The sequence below is a fragment of the Toxorhynchites rutilus genome, chromosome 2, assembly GCF_029784135.1.
Source record: "Toxorhynchites rutilus septentrionalis strain SRP chromosome 2, ASM2978413v1, whole genome shotgun sequence".
Taxonomy (NCBI): domain Eukaryota; kingdom Metazoa; phylum Arthropoda; class Insecta; order Diptera; family Culicidae; genus Toxorhynchites; species Toxorhynchites rutilus.
In genome coordinates this window covers 339,282,499-339,296,448 of record NC_073745.1, presented here as the reverse complement: position 1 = coordinate 339,296,448, position 13,950 = coordinate 339,282,499, and the positions used below count along the sequence as shown (strand labels likewise).

The 13,950-nt window shown below is 36.3% G+C and overlaps 1 long non-coding RNA gene across 1 annotated transcript; it reads right to left on the bottom strand.

Annotated features, from left to right (window-relative positions):
- Positions 1-214: 214 nt before the first annotated feature.
- Positions 215-1,520, bottom strand: LOC129770688 (uncharacterized). Its single transcript, XR_008742177.1, has 3 exons — positions 982-1,520; positions 851-919; positions 215-766 (listed from the first exon to the last, which is right to left on the bottom strand). It is a non-coding gene; the product is annotated as an uncharacterized LOC129770688 (long non-coding RNA).
- Positions 1,521-13,950: the final 12,430 nt, after the last annotated feature.

Here is a 13,950-nt window from a genome sequence, read left to right as displayed (position 1 = left end):
AACTAGCTTCAGAGAACGTGAAGCGGGGGTTGGAATATTGCTGCAACAGAAAAGGAGCCCCAGCCCTGGACTCAAGACCTATTTCCTGAAAAAAGTTTCGATTTGTCGGTGTTTCGGCTACACGCCAGCCAGTAAAAGATGCGTCCGAGTTCTTTTTCTAGACCTCTATAACTTTCTCAACAACATTTATTCATTCGTTTTTTTAACTCTCTACACATAGAACTCAATAATCATATCAAACATAACAACCATCATTACAAACATTCAAACATCAATTCAACAGCAATTATATATTTTTTTATAAATCACATATATACGTTGGTTTTGAACCTCTACCCATGGGATTTCTAAACTGTTGCTTTTCTAACTAACCTATCATTTCATCTGCGTTCATGCCCTCCTTTACCGACGATATTCTATCGTCGTCGGTTATTGCTCTATATTTAGCATGCTCTATTTTGTGTGTGGCATTGTGGCTTTGTTAATACGTGTGTGGCTTTTCAAATTTATTTCTCTACATGCGCATGTGTTAGAAAGAAACGAAAAGAGTACTCACAACCTAGGCATTACGTGAATAGCCGGCGGCTCTTGCGTGCATGGGAGACGTGGGCGATGAATCCGCCGATGAACTCTGGTATTCGAGCCGCGGCTGGTTTTCCTTTTCCGCGAGTGTTGTAGCGCTTACGAATGGGATGCGCGGCCACCTTCAATAGCGTTCGGGGCTGGATTCCAACGATGGACGTGGTGTCGAAAACGGCTCTTCCTCCTATTTTACACAACAGAAAAATTCCACACAAAAGCCACATTTAGTTTACACACGCCACGTGCCACATTTGAATATAGAGCTTACCTATTTATCGTTTGACGGATGCACTGGAGGGTATTTCTAGTTACAATTATTTGAATAACCTAATTCACTCTACAAATAGGAAAAAAAAACTCTTAACACACTAACTAACGTGCACCTAGCACCAACAATACCTTCCGGTTTCAAACTCGCGATTTAGACACAAACTACACCGCTTTCGCCTCGTCCACGGCCAAAGTTGAAATGGGCGAGTATCTGATTTGATCCTCAGATCAGCCCGGCATTCTTTAGAACCGGAACTACGTAATTATTAACGATGTTAATAATTCCACAGTCTTAACCGAAGTTCTTTGTGGTTGTACCCGTCTCGTTTTTCCCACATTCGCGGTTTTTACGCTCCCGAATACAGTTCAAATCGAGTTCGCCGAGTTTGGAGTTTCAAGAACAAGAAACCCGCCGAAAGACTCTGCTTTTTTTGGGGGAAAGTGTGTTAACAAAAAAAGGAAAGCATGAGTCTTCTAAATACGTATTGGTCAGTGAGTGTCTTCGCTAAACTCAGCCGCCGGATCCCATTCAGCACCCATTATGGCTAGTCGCTCAAATATTCAAAGCGGAGAGGCTCTCGCTCTGCCATTCATCCAAACAAATCCAGAAGAGAGGAACTCAGATCCACACATACGAGATTGTGTGGGATCTGACTTCAAATTTAAGAAACGAGGGGCTTCCATATGTCGAAATCAGTACCGTGCTACATCCTTTTGCGTTGATGACAGGTGATCGTCTCGTACCTGGATTTTATTCACTGCTTGAAACTGATGCTGTAGTAAAGGAATAATATTTTGATTAATAATAAGTTGTTCATTTGATGTATTTATTATGGCACCTAATTCTTTTAGGGTATCATGTCCAATGATGGCATCGAATGTTTTTAGATTTTTCATGTGATAAAGTTTAACATTGATGTTGGAATATGGTCTAAATAATCGTGCTTGAGAAAATTTGGTAATTTCAATGTCACCGGCTACAGAAGATACAGGAAAGGGTTTTTCAACATCGTGAGAGATTTTTGCATGTTTTGGATGTATGTAGTTTTTGTTTGATCCAGTGTCGACTAAAAATTTCAAAGGAGTATCTGTTTTACCATAGAAAAGGAAATATGGTAACGTGGATTATATTCTAAAAAATTAAGTTCGGTAGGTTCCTCATTATTATTTGATTCGTCTTGTTCTTCTATTTCAATGTTGTCACTGTATCGTTCAAAAGATGTTCCTTGTGGGCAACTTTCTTCTGCGAGGTATGGGACTTGTTCAAAATATTGGGATACATCAGGATCATTTTCTGTATATTCATTAGTTTCTATATTAAAATATCTGGGTCGTTTATTCGGATTTTGTGGCCGGTTTGTATAATTCACTTGTCGAGATCGAATCGAAGGGTCTACTTCCATTGGTTCGACTTTATTATTGGGTTTTGGAACAAATGGGTTGTTTTGCTGAGCTTGAAATCTTGGTTGAGGTTGAGGATTTTGAGGTTGAAATTTTTGTGGTTGAAATTGGTTTGAAATCATTGGTCTAAACATATTTTGTTGTTGATGTTGTCGATTAAAATTGTGAACAGGATTAAACATTGGCTGTTGACGAGCAGTATGCTGAATATACATCGGTCTTGTAATAAAAGGTTGTTGTTGAATTTTGGGAGGAATTCTAGGTGGTATTCTAGGATAATCTTCAATTCCGTGTCTTGTTTTTGTCATTGTTTTCCTGTATTCAATGTTTTGGTAAGTAATACAATATGCGTATGCATTTGCTAATGATTCCGGTTCGTGATTTTTCAAAAATTTGCCGACATCTCCATTTAATCCGCGAGTGAAAGCATCTATTGCTTTTCTATTGTATATGTCAATCATGGCCTTTGATGCTTCTGGGTGTCTATAGGCTGGGTTAGTTTTAATTTGTCCAGCAATAAGAGAAAGGAGTTTATTAATTTCATCGTAGAAACATTCCAAACTTTTACCAGATTGTGTTGTGTTCATCAATTGATAATCGAGAGTTGTCAGATCTCTCTTTTCACCATAATATGTCAAAAGAGTTTTCTTTATTAAATTCCAGTTTATATTTACATCGGAATTTACTAATGCACTGTTGGCTTCTCCTTTTATTTTCCTTCTTATTGCTGTGCAGATGGCATAACATTTATTCCGTTGATCGGTTGTGCTATTAATATTGGGTGTGTATGCTCTTACGAGAACATCAACATCACGTATCCAGCTGCTTAATTCATCGGATTTACCATCAAAAACAGGTATTTCCTTAATTAAATCTGGTAATTTTTCAATAGAGGATGGATCTGCAGGTGATCCATCTGGGTTTGAATAAAAAAGAACTGGATCTTTATAATCCAAGTCTGGTAATGGAGCATTTAAACTTTCTAAAATGCTTAACCTGTTTAAAATATCTTGCATTTGTTCTGCCATTTTATTGAATCTGATTAAGTATGTATTTTTTCAAAAATTATATTAAAACACAACTAGTTTAGTTAATTCACTTTTTTATTATAATTGTATTTCTTATATTTTGATTTGAATATTGTTTCGCTTTTCTTCACTTTTTATTAATAATTTTAGTAAAAATTTTTCACTTTGATTTTGATTAATTCACTTAATTGAAATAAAAAATTTACTTACACAATAATTCCAAACATTCTGTGGGTATGCCACAGAACTGCGGGACACGTGGCTCCGTTCCCAATCCTCTTGCAGTGGAAATCTGGAAGCCTTTCGAGCGCGTGTTTGGTTGTTACCGAGTCCTATTATCTCCGGATCCAAGCGTTGGGTGAGCTCGAAGTGATGAGGATCCGTGGAACCCAGGTGAAGCACACACTTCCCGGTGCGGTGGTGTTTTCCTTTTTAGATGAAGCACTAGTATTTCTCTGTGTTTTCGTCCTACTGGGGCACCTATCCGCACGTCCGCTTTAAACGAGGTTGGTGTTGCGCGAGTTATCAATTCGAACCGATGGTTGCTTTATCGCACCAAGTCGTTGTTCGAAACGCGGTGGAAAATTAAACGGGCTGTCGATTGCTTTCACGCACCGAGTCTTACTTCCGTTCACTTCACTAATTTTCCACTGATAACACTAATCACTCTGGGTCCCTATTCGGGCGCCAGTTAATACTTTTACAGAAGGTTTATTTAAAAAAATATTTTTTTGACACCAACGTGTCTTTATTCACTCTTGCTAAATAACTGAACATAGAATTTTAGGATACTGCTATATATAATCTCGCTGTGCCCTGATTCTAGTCCTATCGCTAAATACTGCATTATGGCAAATAATGGAAATGTTTGTTTATTTGGATCTTGGGTCGTGAGATTGTTTATGATGTGATGTGGCTGAGTGGTCCGATGTCTGGAGTTTGTTGATAATGAATTATCGCTTCGCGGGTGGTCCGTTGCTGGCCAGATGGTTGGTGACTTAACTTATATATATATATATATATATATATATATATATATATATATATATATATATATATATATATATATATATAACTACGCGCGAGTTATTGAAAAAAAAGAGTTTATTTTTCCTAACTTTTGTTTTGTGAAATATATGGTTTTGACGAGAATCTGGTTTACAGGTTTTAGCGTAGATAATTTTTATTAGAAATGGTGTTATCCAATCATATCGTGTCCAATACATGTCTCTATCGTATAGATCCCGTGACAATCTTTCATATGAAATAAGGTTTTCCCACGTACTTATAACTGATCATCAGAGGACAACAGCTGATTAGATCTGCGTCGTCTGTAAATCGGTGAGTAAAATGGAAAATTCGAAAAAGGGGTATGTATATGTGTATGTTTCGCTATGAAAATCATCAATCAGATCAATTTTACATATCTGAACGATAACATACTCTTTTAACACTCCGTCGGTCGCGACTGACTTGGCAGGCACATCTCGAACTTTTTGGATAGTCCCGCCCGCTCGTCATCCCCACATTTCTAGAATATATAGGTCTTTATTCAGCCATCCCATGCCAAACCGAATTAGACGAATTTCATGCCAACTCGACTGGCCGTTGGCAGCACCATCTCAGAGAGCAGTGAAACGTTGTGGGTGTAAAGAGATGGGTCATTGAAGCAACTTTGAATACTTGAAATATTCCAAAAATAATTAGACTACTTTTTGGAAAAAGCCAATTTTTTTTTCTTAATTTTTCACACAAAATTATAACTTAAAAACTATAATACCTACAAAATTTATGTCAAAGGAAATTGTTTGAATTCTCACTAAAAATACCAAAAATTTTTAGGAAAATTTCTTTGCTGAAAATATTGTTGAAGTTATTTCAAAAATTAAAATTCATTTTTCTCAAAAAGTATTTTTTTTAAATTCCCAAAAATATATATATGAATAGCCCTTCTTCTTCTTCTTCTTCAATGGCACTAACGTTCCTAGAGGAACTTCGCCGTCTCAACGTAGTATTACTTGCGTCATTTTTATTAGTACTTAGTTGAGATTTCTATGCCAAATAACACGCCTTGAATGCATTCTGAGTGGCAAGCTCTAGAATACGCGTGATCACAGTGCAAGTCGGAGGAAATTTCTTTGACGAAAAATTCCCCCGACCAGAACGGGAATCGAACCCGAACACCCGGCATGTTAGTTATGACGCTAACCACTCGGCCAAGGTAGCCCTTACAATTTCTAATTTTAAAGGGAAAAGTTTTTCCAACAACAATTTTTTTTATATTTTCTTTGAAAAAAATACAACTAATCCTAATTTTGTTTAAAGTCAAGTCAATATAGTGTATTCGACAAAGTTCTAGATCTTATTAAAATATGGACTGTTGTCTAAGACGTCAACTTTCTATCTGTTATAGTTTTTGGAATATAAGTCATTTTTGTATGAAGACTCCTGAAAAAAATAATGTATTGCTCTTAACATTTTTGTGTGTAAATTCTCAGGTTTGACATGTTCTTGACACGTTTCTAAATAGAGAAAAGTTAGCAGAGCATCTAAAATGGGATCTAAAACATCTAAACATGTTACGAATTAAACATTAATAGTATTTATTCAAAGAAAAGAAAAATGAAAAAGTTGTTGTATGAAAACATTTTAAAGGCTATTTAAGACTACTTTTTTCAGAATTTCGAAAGCATATGTTTTCGAGAAAAATGAATTTTTATTTTTAAAATATTTATTTTTTCAATGAAATTTTTTTCCAAAAAATTCTTTGATAATTTTTAATAAAAACCTCAGTAATTTCCTACATTTCATTCTCTGACCAACTTTTTGTAGATCTTATGGTTTTAAAATTGAGATTTTTCGAAAAAAAGTTGGAAAAAAACTTAAAATTTAACAAAAAAAAATTGCAAAAAAATCTATCAGACCTACAAAATATTAGTAAAAGAATATTTCTCAGGAGTCTTCATACAAAAATGACTGTAGAAAATTATTTTGGTTTGGTTTTTGGAAAAAAAATATTTTGAAAATTAAAATTCATTATTCTCGAAAACGTATGATTTGAAAATTCTGAAAAAATAGATATAAATAGCCCTTATTTCCAACAAGTTTTCCATACATCGGACGATGGGTACGTTTACATGGAAAAAGTTTTTCGAACAACAACTTTTTCATGTTTTTTTTGAAAAAGTGTTAATGCTCAATTCGTTACATTTTTATGTATAAATTATCGCATTTTAAATGCTCTGCTAACTTTTCTCTATTTAGAAACAAGTCAAGAACATGTCAAACGTGAGAATTTACACACAAAAATGTTACGATCAAAACATTATGTTTTTCAGGAGTCTTCATACAAAAATGACTTATATTCCAAAAACTATAACAGAAAGAAAGTTGATGTCTTCCTCAAAAGTTTATATTTTAATTTATATATTTGTCGAATATAATATATCGATATCTTTTTTTTTATCCCTTTTGTTTATTTTAGGCTCATTAGCATTTTAGCTGTAACAGAGCCGAATTTCAATCGTGTACATGTCACATGTTTATCATATCTATAATTAGCACATTACACAGTTGCCATGTTTTCGGCGTTAGAGTATTCCCTTCTATACCATTGCATATGGTACACATTTACACAGTTGCCATATAGGCGTAAGAGTTTTCTATCTGTTCTTCCATTATCCAGTTAGACCGGACAGCGGAGACAGTTGTTTGATCATTGTTGAGTTATTTATAGAACAGCAGCCCGATGTTTCTTGCAGAGCAGAGCAGTTGTATGGATGAATCGATCTTATTTCGACCGTGGATCGATCTCCATCGCTGATGATTGTTGCGTGGACGTAGTTATTCTGTAACAACACAAAGATGGTCAATGAGGGCCCTGAGTTTTGAACTCACGATCGATCGCTTACTAAGCGAACGCGCAACCAATGTGGATACGGAGACCCCCTAGCTCGATATCTTGACTTCAAACAAAATTAGGATAAGTTGTATTTTTTTTCAAAGAAAACATGAAAAAGTTATTGTTGGAAAAACTTTTTCCCCGTAAAAGCGCCCATCTTCTGATGTATGGACGAATTGTTAGAAATTATAAGGGCTATTCATATAAAGGGTGTGTCACATCAAATTGCATCACGGAAAAAACGCTGTAGAAATTCGCCCAGTAGACCGATCCTTTTGAAAATTTCAGACAGTAAAATAAAAACTTTTAAACAACTTTTGGCATTTTCTTTTTATTCATACTTCGAACCCAAGCCCGTATGCTCGCACCTTCCTCTTTACCCCGTCCATAAGGTTTTGTACAACGTCAGGTTGTAGTTTTTTTTAACAGAAATACATTTTCTCTTGGAGTCCGCCTCCTATTTGACAACTTTTGGGTTCTTTCGGAGGGCCTGCTTCATAATCGCCCAATATTTTTCTATTGGGCGAAGCTCCGGTGCGTTGGGCGGGTTCATTTCCTTTGGCACGAAGGTGACCCCGTTTGCTTCGTACCACTCCAACACGTCCTTTGAATAGTGGCACGAAGCGAGATCCGGATAGAAGATGGTCGGGCCCTCGTGCTGCTTCAATAGTGGTAGTAAGCGCTTCTGTAGGCACTCCTTAAGGTAAACCTGCCCGTTTACCGTGCCGGTCATCACGAAGGGGGCGCTCCGCATTCCGCAAGAGCAGATCGCTTGCCACACCATGTACTTTTTGGCAAACTTAGATAGTTTCTGCTTACGAATCTCCTCCGGAACGCTGAATTTGTCCTCTGCGGAGAAGAACAACAGGCCCGGCAGCTGACGAAAGTCCGCTTTGACGTAGGTTTCGTCGTCCATTACCAGGCAATGCGGCTTCGTCAGCATTTCGGTGTACAGCTTCCGGGCTCGCGTCTTCCCCACCATGTTTTGCCTTTCGTCGCGGTTAGGAGCCTTCTGAACCTTGTATGTACGCAGGACCTCCCGCTGCTTGGTCCGCTGGACGAATGAACTTGACATATTCAGCTTATTGGCGACATCTCGGACCGAACTTCTCGGATCACGTCTAAACTGCTTAACTACGCGCTTGTGATCTTTTTCACTGACGGAGCATCCATTTTTGCCGTTCTTCACCTTCCGGTCGATGGTTAGGTTCTCGAAGTATCGTTTTAGTACTCTGCTGACCGTGGATTGGACGATTCCCAGCATCTTACCGATGTCCCGATGTGACAACTCCGGATTCTCGAAATGAGTGCACAAGATTAATTCACGACGCTCTTTTTCGTTCGATGACATTTTTCCAAATTTACGAAAAATTGACAGTGAAGCATGGCCAACGTGATCTATACACTCTTATCTGATTATAAGCGAAAGCTGAAGATATAATTACTAAAAATTAAATTTCTACAGCGTTTTTTCCGTGATGCAATTTGATGTGACACACCCTTTATTTATTTTTGGGAATTTAAAAAAATACGTTGTTGAGGAAAATGAATGTTATTTTATGAAATAATGTTTTTGTCAGCAAAATTTCTTTCCAGAAAATTTTTGGTATTTTTTGTGAAAATTCAAACAATATCCTACATTTCATCCTTTGACAAGAATTTGGTAGGTATCATAGTTCTTAAGTTATAAATTTTTGTAAAAAATAAAAAAAATTGGCTTTTTCCTAAAAGAAGTCTAATTTTTTTTCGAATATTTCAAGTATGCAAAGTTGCTTCAATGACCCATGTCTTTACACCCACAACGTTTCACTGCTATCTGAGATGGTGCTGCCAACTCCTAAGACGAGTTGGCATGAAATTCGTATGTAGCGGCTCTCAGATTTTCGTGAAAAGTGGTTGTTTTGATCTTTATCGCAAAACATTCGACCCTTATTTTTTTATTTTTTTATTAGAGTGACCATTTCCATTTTAGGGTTGTCCGAAAAATCAGCTTTTTCCTCCTTTTTTTTCAAAAATGCCTTATTGCAAAAATTCACAACTGTTGAACTGCTTGACCAAATCAGATAATCGATATATCAAACTAAAGCCTATTAGCTAGTTTTTTTTTGAAAAAAATAACACATTTTCAAATAATTGGATTCTAGTCGCATACATCCAATCTAGTCGCATAGAAATATCGAACGAAGACTTATAACGTGTTAACTTTTAAAAATCATAAGTCAAAAAAGTTAAAATCTCTGATTTTTGGATATGTAAAAAAAACCTCAGCTTTCTAGAAAAAAATGTAAAAAAAAATATAACATCCTTGGCCCCGAAACCATATAAACTATGAGAAACTAATGCAATCAATTATTACGAATTCAAAATGCATTTTTTTTCGCAAGTCAAATATTTTTCAAAAAAGAACATCTAATTGGCGTTAAATTTCATTTGTCGATCATTAAAATCGGTCCAATATATCAAAAATTATGAATTTCTGTTTTGGAAAAGGAGGAAAGAATTGATTTTTCGAAATACTCAGCTTTCAAGAAAAAATATAAAAAAATATAGCATCCTTGGTCCCGAAACCATTTTTGTTTTTTTTCTATATCATAGTAACTTTCAACACATTTCAGCTGGTTCGTCACTTTTACTTCCATTTTTGGAAGAATATCGGGAGTGAGAAGTCCCGAAACCATGTAAACTATAAGAAACAAATACAATTAATTACGAAATCCAAATCCCTTTTTTTTTCGCAAGTCAAATATTTTTCAAAAAAGACTATCTAATTGGTGTTAAATTTTATGTGTCGATCATTAAAATCGGTCCAATATATGTTATGAATTTTTGTTTTGGAAAAGGAGGAAAGAATTGATTTTTCCAACCATCGGTTAACTTTGAAAAATCATAACTCAAAAACAAAAAAAAACTCCTCTCTGGTTTCGAAATATGTTATGTGAAAAATCCTCAGCTTTCCAGAAAAAATATTAATAAAAAAAGCGCCCTTGGTCCCGAGATTATCTTTTTCTTCCCGGATGACAACGTTCCCAGTGAAACTTTTGCTATCTAAACTTAGTATTACATGCGTCATTTTTGAAGTAGTATAGTAATGCATCGAAATCCGAACGCTTAAGCGCTTATGATAATAACTTTAACTACTGGGTGGGCCATTTAAAGTGGAAGCATCTGGCAACCCCATAACTTTTGACAGAGATGTCAGATTAACAAATGTCATACCGCGTTGGAAGCGTCATTTCAGTACAATTTTAACCATGGAACAATACACACCTAAACAACGCGCTGAAATTGTTCAGCTGTACATTCAAAATAACTTCTCAATTGTGTTAACTAAACGTGCGTGGTTAAAACATCGCCTGGAGACAACACTATACGTCGATTATATGCCAAATTTATATCGTCTGGTAGTGTTGGTAATGCCAGTCATCTGTCCAGACAACGACCAAGACGTTTCGACGAGAATATTGATGCCGTTCGAGCCAGTGAATGGGGAGCGTTATCGGACCGATTTTTTATTGCCATTTGTTCGTGAAAATTAATTGGACAATTACTGGTTCCAACAGGACGGCGCTACATGCCATACAGCGGCTGCCACGACCAAATTATTGCGCAAAATGTTCCCCGGAAGATTAATATCGAAAAACGGCGATTATGACTGGCCACCGAGATCACCTGATTTGACGCCTCCTGACTTTTTTTTATGGGGATATTTAAAATCCAAGGTATACACTGGTAAACGAAGGACCCTGGCTGCGCTGAAAGACAATATCCGACAAGAAATTGCTGCCATATCGGCCGAAACATTGGGCAAAGTGATGGAAAATGCCGAAAAAAGGGCACATTTTGCGGTCAAGGCCAGAGGCGGTCATTTACGAGATATCATAATCAAAAAGTAGTTAGAACAAATCTCCTTGGACTAAAATAAATGAATTTAAAAAAAAATTTAAATTCCACATCTTTGCTATTGCAAAAACAAATCCTTCCACTTTAAATGGCCCACCCTGTATTAAAATTATTGATTTTTGTGAAACTTATTAACGGGTGCGTCATAAGTAGCGGTACTAAATGGAAACACGTTTGGTACATAAGTTTTTCATTAACTCAATTATTTATTATTTTTTCACAAGATGACGCCATATACATATTTTTTAAAAATCGTATCAATATTCGTATCAAATGAAAGGACTTGATTAGTAGAATACAATTATTTATGAAAAAATTTAATCCAAGATGACGGCCGCTACAAAATGGCGGATTACATATTTTCCCTAAACCCCATTAATGTGGGTATCAAATGAAGGGGATTGACTATTAGAACAGTTGTTCATGAAAAATGGAAATTTGGCTATCCTAATTTTATGAATTGATGCCAAAAAATTTCAATTATTACGGCGTTTTTGTTGTAAAAACAGCAGTATTTCAGACGGTTCAAAACATTGAAATCTCCGATTTCATGTACTACCTTGGATGATTTTTCGATTTTCAAAAAAAAAAAAAAAACTCAAACTTTGCCGTCTGCGACACTAGTAAATGAAACCCGATTGAGGTAATATTTTGCATTGGTACCCTAATGTATCCCACTGCTATTATCTATATAAATAAAAATGTAAAGCAAAATCTGTTGGTAAGCGGAAACCGCGAAGAAGGGATGGTCTGATTTTAGCCTTCTCTATTTTGTTGTATTCGTCTCTTCCTGTAGATCAATATAGTGGAGAGAAAAACTGGAAAATTTCCGGGAAACTCTGAAGGAAGGTCGGAAAATTCAGAAAATTGAATCCCCACATGTTCGAAAATTACATCATAATAAGCGTTGTTAGTTCATTCGATATTTCTTCGCTATCGAAATTGATCTTTTTTCGTAAGTGGAAATTGATTTTCAGGCGAAAAACGCATTACCGTATCTTATATCTATAAATAAAAATGGAAGGCCAAATGTGTTGGTGTGCCCTAAACCCGAGGAAGGAATGGTCCGATTTGAGCTGTCTTTATTTTGTAATATTCTCTGTAACAAACATGTATGTAATGCAACGGAGAAACATGTTATTTCCAAATGCTTAAAGTATCTTGAACGAGAATTGTGTCTGAAAATAATTTTATATTATAAGGACGAATTTTTGTAGAAGTACTAGACAATTTATACCTTCTCCCGACTCATGTCCAATCACTGTTCTTTAGATGCGCTGCTTTTTCGTTTCAAGCTTGCCGACAGCAATCTCTGCGTTTGTGGCCATGGTTACCACGACATCGAACACGTTGTTTGGTCGTGCGAGCTATATCTTGTCGCCAGATCGAATTTAGAAGACACCCTTCGGGCCCGAGGAAGACAGCCCATGGTGCCGGTGAGAGATGTGTTGGCTCGGTTAGACCTTGATTACATGTCCCAAATATATGTTTTCCTTAAAGATATCGATCTTCGAGTGTGATTGTTCTTACATCTTTCCCCCCATTTTCCCCTCCTTTTCGTCCTTCGCGAGCTATCGGTTCCCTAACATTAGAATAAGTTAAATTGTTAATACGAGGATAGTAAGGATAGTTTAAGAATTCAGTGTGATGTGTGAGTATGAATGTGAAAGTGAGTGTGAGTGTGAGTGTGAACATGGTTACAATCTCCTTACATCCCATCCTTTTCCTAAGGTAAATGTGTCACCCTTCTAAACTCGAGTAGACCGCTAGTAATCGGTTACCTATTTCATTAACCGTAGAATTAAGAAAACATATTAATAGTAAAAGTATAGTTGAGAGTTTGGCTTCTTTAAACCTATGTAACTGAGCCTGTACAAATAAACGAATTATAAAAAAAATAGACAATTTATAGTAAAAGGAAATTGTAAAGGGTCAAAGAGTAATCAATCAATGAAGAGTTCAGTGATTGGACTCACTAACGTTTACTTAGTAAGAAGACGTGGATGTTTGAAAGTATTCAAATCAAAAAATCTATTTTGGGCGGGACGAAGTTCGTCGGGTCAGCTAGTCACAAATAAAATCAAATGGCCATCGCCCGGCCATCGTTCTCTCGCGCGATGAATAGCACTAACAACGCCTTCAGTTAGCTGTCAACAGCCTATATCCGGCCCTATCTATTTCCAGTCTCGCTTGCTTTCTATTATTAGTTCGAAAGTGGATTGCCTTTCACCGTTATTTGACGACGCATTTACGAGTCTGGTCGAAGAATGGAAACGGAAGGCGCCTCGTCCTGTAAATCCCCTACAAAATATGTCCATCATTTCGATTAGAACGAACAACATTCGTAAGTACCACCAAAGGATTGATGCATCCAGTGACTTCATAAATTTTAAGGCACTCCGTTTTGCGCATTTCTGGTTATTTATTTTGTTTCGGTGTTCATCCAAGTGAAGTTATTCCTTCCTATTATGAACGCAAAATTATGGTTTCTGCAGAGATTGGCTCCAAAGAGTTCTAGTGAGAATGTCCAATGTTTTCGACGGGAACTTTCAAGGCCGGACTTGGTGCTTTCTATCGGAGGATACTTTTAATTTGAACCCAAACGGAGAATTAACTTCCAATAGTTGCTCACAAATTAATAACAGCGGGAACTGACACGATCCTCAACGATTCTTTTTCAAAATTTTATACACACAATTTATGAATCTAATTTTATTTGTGACTCATTTTTTTGTAGCGGTGTATACACCCTTTCGTGTGGTACATCCAAAATTCAAACTGAATTTTACAATTCGCCATCGAAACTTCATGTCAATATGTTGTGGAATGAGGATTGTGGAATGATAGTGACATGTATTCTGTTTGCAT